Source organism: Carlito syrichta, unplaced genomic scaffold, assembly GCF_000164805.1.
Source record: "Carlito syrichta isolate Samal-C Ts95f unplaced genomic scaffold, Tarsius_syrichta-2.0.1 Scaffold185437, whole genome shotgun sequence".
Classification (NCBI taxonomy): Eukaryota; Metazoa; Chordata; class Mammalia; order Primates; family Tarsiidae; genus Carlito; species Carlito syrichta.
Window position 1 is genome coordinate 1 of NW_007129533.1, and position 9741 is coordinate 9741.

General features: G+C 39.5%; 1 pseudogene; it reads left to right on the forward strand.

The window, feature by feature from the left end:
- The first annotated feature begins 6 nt into the window (after positions 1–6).
- On the forward strand, positions 7–934 carry LOC103252954 (annotated as a pseudogene).
- Positions 935–9741: the final 8807 nt, after the last annotated feature.

Below are 9741 nucleotides of genomic sequence, written 5' to 3' on the forward strand. Positions count from 1 at the left end.
CCCTGGGGGCTCACGCTGAAGTCTGAGGCCATGTACAACTGGCAAGTGTCCAGGCTGGTGACCTACATCTTTGTCTAGGAGAACCCGATCACCCTGCTCTATGGTGCTGTCATCACCTGGCATTTTGCTGGCAATTTTGAGGAACCATGGGCACTGTCTGCCACTGCTTCTTCACCTTGATCTTCACCATCTTATTCTCTGCTATCATCTTCCTGTCATTTGAAGCTGTGTCAATGCTCTCAAAGCTGGGGGAGGTGGAAGCTGCCAGAGGTTTCACCCCAGTGGCTTTTGCTGCGCTGGGAGTCACCTCTGTCCACTCTTGGATGAGGCAGATCCTGGTATTTGGCATAGTTGTGCTCTCAGTCCTGGTGCTATGGCTCCTGCTGGGCTCCTTGTGGCTCATTCTGCAGACCTCTTTACTCAGTAATGCTTGTGGACTTGCAATTGTGCTGGCATATGGCCTCACATACTGCTATTCCCTCAATCTCTCAGAGGGAGTATCACTGAAACTCACTCAGAAGTTCCCTTTCACCCTGATGAAGAAGATCTCCATGTTCAAGTATGTCTTGTGGTTTTCAACAGAAAGAAGAGCAACCCAGAACTGGAAGCTGAACCCTGTGCCTGGCTCCTACCCCGCAGAAAGCTGCCACCCTCACCTGTCCACAAACTACCCTTTTACCTGGATGCATGTCAGTGGTCAAAAACTAGCCTTCTGGCCCACTTGTGTTCCTGGACACATGTCCAGCCTACTTCCATGCCAGCCTACCTCTGGCCTGGGTTATGTACAGAATCATTTTGGTCTGAGCCCCAACTCATCAAGTGTCTACCCAGCTTCTGGGGGTTACTCCCTTGGGGACCAGCCCCTCACCCCCTATCAGCTGCCCTGGCACAGTGCTCTGGGGCTCTGGGCACTCCAGGGACTGCAGGCTTCTAAGAAACCCTTAAGGGTCCTGATGCTCTGAGATAATTTCTAGGGAAGTTATCTCACATCTTGGCCTTCTGAAGAAGGTCCTTTCTAAGATTTCCAGACAAAAAAATATTTATTGAACACCTGTATGTGCCAGGCTCTGTGTTGAGTACTTTGATGTGTCCCTATTTTAATCTCATTTATGCTCATGGCAGCTTTGAGGAGTACAGTTTATTGTTCCCAATTTATGGATGCAGACAGCAGGACATCGTGTGGATCTGTAGTGGCACAGCTGGGGTTCTTACTGCAGTCCCAGGGCTCCTCTCAAGGAACACATGAGGGAAGAGCACAGTAGCTGGCAGTGGCTATTTCCAGTTCCACCATTCCTTCTGTCATTGTGTGTTGTACTCTTGGTGATAGTGACCATGTGTGTCTCTGCCTCTGGGACTCCCAGCTGGTATGTAATGCATCTACCTGCTGCAGTCACCCCCACACAGACTCTTCTGCCCTGGGCGTGGAGAGATGGGCCCATGTGAACTGTAGCAGCATGTTGAGGGACCCATGGTGCTGATTATCTTTGCATAAAGAAACAGCCTCTGAATAAAAATAAGGATACATTAACTTTTTATAAAGAATTAGAGGAGAAAATGAAACAGGGAAATTAAAATCTACACATATAGAACATAAATTTCTAATAAAATATCACATTGAATGCAAAAATATGTTTAAAGAATTACATTAATATGCAAGATGAGTTCATTTCTAAATGTGATGATCAGTTAACTAGAACAAAGATAAGAATGACAACAAACTTCTCATCAAAAAGTATGCAAGCCAAAAAAACACAGAAATGACATTTCTACAATACTGAAACAAATAATGCATTATGACACAGAGAAATTAATGAAAAACCACACAGGCCTAGATACAGAAAAATCACTTGTTCAAGTTTAGCATTGACTCCTGATTTAAGGCTCTAAGCAAACTAAGAATAGAAGGAAATTCTATGATGTGAGTCTGGAGATTAAATATGGAAATTAAAATTAACAGTGAATTTAGGAGAAACTCCTTAAAATTCAAGAGTGCACCAAGGGTTTCTGTGGTCACTCCTTCTCTTCAACAGTAAATTGAATCCTCTAGCCAGTTCGGCACAAGAAACAGACAAACTTTCAGATTGGGACAAAACAATTGAATATTAATAATAATATATTAATGTTTACATAAAAATTCAACAAATATATTGAAAAAACTGAATTCACAAAAGTGTCATGCATATAAAACAGCATTACATAACCAGTTGTGTTCCTGTACGCTTAAAAATTAAGAGTTCTGATGAAAATGACATCATTCTCTAAAGCAAAATATTATCTAATACTCAAGTATGACTCTAAGAATATATGTCCAAGTACACACAAATGCCTTCAGCCATGAGAATTCACTGGAGCACAAGAGCAGACAATACAATGTCAATGCTCAAACACGATAGAGAATGAGGCTATTGTCCTTTGCTGCACTTGTTGTTGCAGTAGCTCTGTTGACATTCTTCTTCGTATAATGACTCTGCTCTATTGTATTTCAGTTTCTCTGCATCAATTTCATATTGCTCTTTCCTTCTTTCTTCATATCACATAATTTTTCTGAGGTATAATAAGATAGGCTTAATTAATATCTATTCAAGGGAGTGTGCCTATTGTTCAGAATTCCCTAAATAATAATAATAATGATCACTAACATTTAATAAATTCTTACAAGGATCTAGCTGACTTAAGATCACATTACTTAAACCTAGTAACAACTATATAAAATAAGTATAGCTGGTATCTTTCTTTTTAATTGGAGAAATTGATGCTTATAGCCATTAAATAAAGCTGACAAAGTCACACATGTAGTGAGTAGTGGATTATGGGTAAACCTAACATCTATGCTCTTAGTCATTCTGCACATATTCCAAATCACTGCCTTTCAGCAGTCTGGTGTCTACAAATTACATTTTCATAGAGTATTGGTTGCTTTTCTAATAATTTGTGGTCAGGGAAACAAAGATATATATTATAAATCATCACGATATTTTCACAGGAACTTCCAGTTGCCTGTCTGTTTTGAAGACGACAGAGATAGACAAGTTTTATAGAGTACTGCTCTGGAATAGGTTGTGATAAGCAAAGTGGAAAGTTTATTTCTACTATTGTGTGAACAGTGTATGTTAAATATTTCCCAGAGGTAAGAGACTCCAGGCCCAGATAACAAAGAAGAACTCAAGGTCAAAGCTATATTTACATTTTCTATCAATGCTGATCCAATAGCAGATAAGAAGAACCTCTAGAAAATATACATTCTCTCAAGACTATTATTTGATTTTGTACAATGAAGTGGTTACTGTAAAAAAAAGAAGAAACACAGAGACCTGAATCCCTATGAAAGGGAAAGAAAATAAGCTATGAAACGAGCATTAGTGATGAGGTCCACTTCAAAAGGAAAGAATCAGGAAAACATATGGCCAGGAATCACTTATTTTTTAAATTTTTCTTATATTCAATATTTTTTATTGTGATATTGTGGGGTACAGTTAAAGTTTAGTTACACAAATATGCTTCATTCAGGCACCCTTGTTGATAAGAGGTGTCTCCCTATCCCCAGACAGATATTTACTACCATTAATCCCATCTCCTTTCCCCTCCCCTCCCATAGTTTCCTACCAGTCATTTTCTTATAGTATTACATTGGATGTTCAAGGTCCACTATATGAGTAAGAATACGTGATACTCAGATCTTTGTTTCTGTGAGAGGTCACTCAGTATTATAGACTCTAGTTCCATCCAGGTTGCTGTGAAATTCATGATTTTGTTCTTTTTTATGGCTGCGTAGTATTCCATCATGTGTATGTACCACATTTTTTTAAACCAGTCCTCTTTTGATGGACAGCATGGTTGCTTTCAGGTTCTTGTTATTGTGAACAATGCTGCAATAAACATACGTGTGCAGGTATCTTTTATATAGAGTGACTTGAGTTCTTCAGGGTATATTCCCAGTAGGGAGATTGCAGGGTCATATGGGAGGTCAATATTTAGAGCTTTTAGGAATCGCCATACTGTTTTCCACAAAGGTTGCACTAATTTTCACTCCCACCAACAATGTAGAAGTGTTCCCTTTTTGCCACATCCTCTCCAGCAACTGTTATTTTTTTGAGTTATTGATAATTGTCATTCTGACTGGAGTTAGGTGGTATCTCAGTGTGGTTTTGATTTGCATCTCCCTGATGATTAGTGAGGCTGAACATTTCTTCATGTATCTGTTGGCTGCTCGGATGTCTTCCTTTGAGAAGTGTCTGTTCATATCTTTTGCCCACTTTATAATGGGGTTGTTTGTTTTTTTCATCTCAGCACATTTGAGTTCGTTGTACACCCAAGATGTTAAGCCTGTCAAACCTGGAGTTGGCAAACACTTTTCCCCAGTCTGTAGGCTGTCTCCCTGCTCTCTTAATGGTTTCTTTGGCTTTGCAAGAGCTTGTCAGTTTAATGAGGTCCCACTTTTCTATCTATCTCTCTTATGACCTGTGAGTTTTGAGTGTTTTTTAAGGAATTGGATGCTGGTTCCAATTTCCATGAGGGTATGTCCTTCATTTTCTATGATTCTTATGGTTAGAGGTTTTATATTTAGGTTTCTGATTCATTTAGAGTTAATTTTTGTGTATGGGGATAGATAGGGGTCCTGTTTCAATCTTCTGCATGTGGTCAACCAGTTTTCCCAGCACCATTTACTGAATAGGTTCTCCTATGCCCAGTGGTAGGTGGTGGAGGCTTTGTCGAAGATGAGTTGGTTGAGAAATTGAGATTTTACTTCTGGAATCTCAATTCTCTTCCATTGATCTATATGCCTGTTCCTGTACCAATACCAAGCTGTTTTGATTATTGTAGCTTTATAGTAAAGTTTGAAGTCTAGTAATGTGATACCACCTGCTTTGTTTTTCTTGTTGAGGATTGTTCTGGCTATTCTTGGTTGTTTGTATTTCCATATGAATTCCTGTGTTGTTTTTTCTAGGTCTGAGAAGAATGTTGCTGGTAATTTGATGGGTATTACATTAAATCTGTTGATTGCCTTAGGTAGGATGGACATCTTTACAACGTTGATTCTTCCAATCCATGAACATGGGATATATTCCCACTTGTTTTGTCATCTTTGATTTCTTTGAGCAGTGTTTTGTAGTTTTTATTGTAAAGGTCTTTCATGTTTCTGGTTAGGAAGATGCCAATGTATTTCATTTCTTTGTGGCTATTGTGAAAGGAATTGTGGTTTTTAGTTTGGTTTCTGTTTGTTTATTATTGGTGTAAAGAAATGCAATTGTCTTTTACACATTTATGTTATATCCTGAGACTTTGCCAAAGTCCTTTATCAGTGTAAGGAGGTTTTTGACAGATTCTCTAGGGTTTTCAAGGTACACAATCATGTCATCTGCAAAGAGCGATAACTTGACTTCCTCTTTTCCTAGATGGATTCCCCTGATTGCCTTGTATTCTCTGATTGCTCTTGCCAGGACTTCCAATACTATATTGAACAGGAGGGGTGAGAGTGGGCATCCTTGTCATATTCCAGTTTTCAGGGGAAATGATTCCAATTTTTGTCCATTTAGGAGTATGCTGCCTGTGGGTTTCTCATAGTTGGCTTTCAATATTTTGAAGTATATTCCCCATATGCCTAGATGTTCGAGCGTTTTTATCAAGAAGGGGTGCTGGAGTTTATCAAAAGCTTTTTCTGCATCTAATGATATAATCATGTGGTTTTTGTTTTGACATCTGTTGATGTATTTAATTACATTTATGGTTTTACGAATGTTGAACCAGCCTTGCATCCCAGGGTTGAAGCCTACTTGGTCATGATGGATGATTTTTGAGATGTGTTGTTGAATCCGGTTCACTAGGATCTTGTTGAGAATTTAGCATCTATGTTCATCAAAGATATTGGTCTGTAGTTCTCTTTCTTTGTTGGGTCTTTACCTGACTTGGGTATCAATGTGATGTTGGCTTCATAAAATGATTTGGGGAGCGGTCCATGTTTCTCAATCACCTGGAATACCTTCAGTAGGATTGGTGTCAGTTCCTCTTTAAATGTCTTGTAGAATTCTACTAGAATGCCATCTGGTCCGGGTTTTTTTTTTTTTTTTTTTGGTAGGTAGTTTTCTTATTACGTAGTCAATTTCCTTGATTGTTATTGGTCTATTTAGGGTCTCAATTCCTTTTGTTTCAACCTAGGCAGGTTGTGTGATGACAGAAAGTCCTCCATTTCCTTAAGGTTTTCAAGTTTGTCTTCATACAAATGTACATAGTAGTCTCTAATGATCTTTTGTATTTCTTCAGAATCAGATGTGACTTCATATTTTGTGTTTCTGATTGTGTTTATTTGGGCTTTTTCTCTCTTTTTCTTGGTCAGTCTAGCTAGGGGACCATTGATCTTGCTTATCCTTTCAAAGAACCAGCTTTTTATTTCATTGATTTTTTTGTATTTTCTTTTTGTCTTCTATGTCCTGGATTTGGGCTTTTATTGTGGTGATCTGGATTCTTCTGCTGAAATTAGGGTTTCTGTGGTCTTGCTTTTCCAGCTCCCTTAGGTGGCTTGTTAGGCTGCTAATTTGTGCTCCTTCCATTTTCTTCATGTGCGTTTGTAGGGATATTAATTCCCCTCTTACTACAGCTTTCATGGTGTCCCAGAGATTTTGATAAGATGTTTCTTCATTTTCATTTGTTTCCAGGTATCTTTTAATCTCTGTTTTGATTTCCTCATTGACCCAGGAGTTGTTTAGAATCATGCTGTTTAGTATCCATGTTTTTGTGGGTTTTGAGGGGACCTTGTTGGTGTTAATGTTTATTTTCATTCCACTGTGGTCTGAGAAGGTGCATGGTAAAACTTCAGTCCTTTTAAATATGCTTATACTTGATTTATGGCCAAGTATGTGGTTGATCTTAGAGTACATTCCATGCAGCGATGAGTAGAATGTGTATTCTGTGGTCTTTGAATGGAGGGTTCTGTAGATATCAATTAAGTCCATTTGATCAAGAGTCACATTGAGGTTTCGGATCTCGTTGCTGATTTTTTGTCCTGATGATCTGTCTAGGATTGTGAGTGGGGTATTAAAATCTCCAGCTATGATAGTATTGGAGTCGATATCTTTTTTTAGTTTACCTAGGAGGTGCTTTATGAAAGTTGATGCTCCTATGTTCGGTGCATATATGTTTATGCTGGATATTTCTTGTTGATGGATTGAACCTTTTATCATTATGTAGTGGCCTTCTGTATTTTTTTAAATTTTTGATAGCTTAAAGGGTATTTGTCTGAGATTAAGGTCATGACTCCTCCTTTATTTTGTTCCTTTCACCTGAAAATTTGTTTCCATCCTCTTACTTTGAGTTTGTGAGTGTCCTTTCTAGTGAGGTGAGTCTCTTGAAGGCAATAGATTGTTGCCTGGTGATATTTTATCCATTTTTCCATTCTATGTCTTTTCAGTGGTGCATTTAGTCCATTCACATTCAAACTAATTATTGAAATGTGACTGTTGATCCCTATCATAATGTTCTTACAGAGTTGTTGTTGTTCCTGTTTGTGTGTTGTCATTCTTTTGGTTTTAGAGTTGGATCATGTGTGTTTTTAATCTTTTGCTTATACTCTTGTGAAGAACGTTGTTATTCTTTTTTCCTTTTCTTTTGTGTTCAATATTTTCTTAAGTGTTTCTTATAGAGGTGGTTTGATGGCAGCGTAGGTTCTTAGGGATTAGATATCTGGGAAACATTTTAATTCTCCCTTACTGATGAAGCTTAGCTTGGCTGGGTAGTTTATTCTCGGTTGTTATTGTTTCTCTTTTAGAACTTTGAAGATAGGGTTCCAAGCTCTCCTAGCCTGGAGTATTTCTGTAGATAAATCTGCTGCTATTCTAATTGGTCTTCCCTGGTATGTAGTCTGACCTTTTTCTCTTGCAGCCTTTAGGATTTTTTTTTATACCTACTTTGTTTAGGCGAATTATTGTGTCTGGGAGTTCGCCTTCTCATTTGTTGTCTTGCAGGGGTGCTCTGAATCTCTTGTGTTTGAATTTTTTCATCGCCAATGAGATGAGGGAAGTTTTCTTGAACGATTTCATGGAATGTTTGTTCCAGTGTGGCCTCTGTTTCTCTCTCTGCCTCAGGAAGCCCAATTACTCTTAGGTTTGACCTCTTGAATTGATCATTCATCTCTTGAAGTTTTTGTTCTGTCTTTTTGAACTTCTTTTCTATGTTTTTGACAGTTTGGGCTAGTTCTGTGTTTTGGTCTTTAAGCTCTGAGATTGTTTCTTCTGCTTTGCTAATTCTGATTTCCATGCTCATTAGTTTGCTATTTATTTCCATCACAGTATTCTTTACTGTTGTTATCTCTGACATCAGCTCCTTCCTATTTTCCTCTTGTCTCTCCTCAATTTTTTTAATTCTCTCTATTAATGTCTTGATGTCTGGGTTTGTTGCATGTGACCAGTCATTCTGGTGGCTCTTCATTGTTTGTGTTCTGGAGTCTGTTTTCTCAGTGTCTGACCTCTCAGGGGTTTGTGTGAGAGCTATATTATTCTTTTAGTTTTTCTTCATTTGCGTGGTCCCCCCCTCTTTTTCCTTCCCATGTCACTGTCTTCTTTAATTCTGTTATTCAGGTATAGAGCAGTTGCTTTTACTTCTGTTTGTTCAATCTCCAATTCTTCTTTATGTTTGCCCTCTTACTTTGTTCAATTCTGGAGCTGCACTGTAGGTTAGGGATCATCCTTTTTGCAGTTTTGAGATTTACTTAATGGGGCAGCTGTGATTCATAATCTATCTGCAGGTCCTGGTATCTGCTGACAGGTGTATGGATAATCTGAAACCCACTTCCCACTGCCTTGGAATCTGTCCATTCAGTGGGGCTGTAGGTTTACTCCCTGAAATAAAATGATATTATCAGAGGGAGGAGAATGGAGCAGACTGTGGGGGAAGAGGGGGGTGGAGAGATAGAGGAGGAAGGGGGAAACAGACGAGTGTATCAACAAATGGAGAGAGAGACCTAAACTGAAACAGATAAAAACAATAGACCACGGCTACAGACTAACCAACTCCCATACAAAAAAACTAAAAGATACAATGATGCTAACATACAAGCTAACCAACCACCTTATTAGTGTGCTGTTACTCCATACAAAGATATGGTTTACAGAGAGGAGAAAGGAGAAGAAAAGGAAGAGAAATAAAGGAACAAAACAGTAGGAATAGTCATTAAACTAACAGAAGCAATTGAGCACCCTCTGAGACTTTTCATTTAATTCCAATGTCCTTTCAGCTCTGATTTCTAGCTGTTTTCTCAAGCTGGCAAATTTGTACACAGTTAGGGTCAGTTGCCCCGGCCTGCTGACAGTTCAGATCACCACTAAGTTCACCACTCAAATCTGGCCTGTATCTGTTTTCAAGCTTGTTTTTTCCATTTCAGTGTTGTTACCTTGAATCGCCAGCAGATTCTGCTATCTCACAGCCCCAGAGAGGGTGGAGCCAGACAGGAGCTGGGCTGAGGCTGGAGATGGGAGCCTGCCTCAGGCACACGGGAGGACACCCACGGCCAGCAGGACATCACAGTGGCAGCAGAGGTGGCAGCGATCCCAGCAGATCTTGCCTGCAGGGGATTCAAGGACTGAAGTTGTGGATTGCCTCGACTGCAATGTGCTATGGCTGCCACGGAGCCTTCAGCAGCACTGGTGGCTGCTGTGTCTGTGACTGCAGTGGCTGCCCAGACTGGTGCGATGCCCCAGTGGTGGCGACGGCTGAGCTCCATGTGAAGAGCTGGCTGCCGACATTGGGATCCAC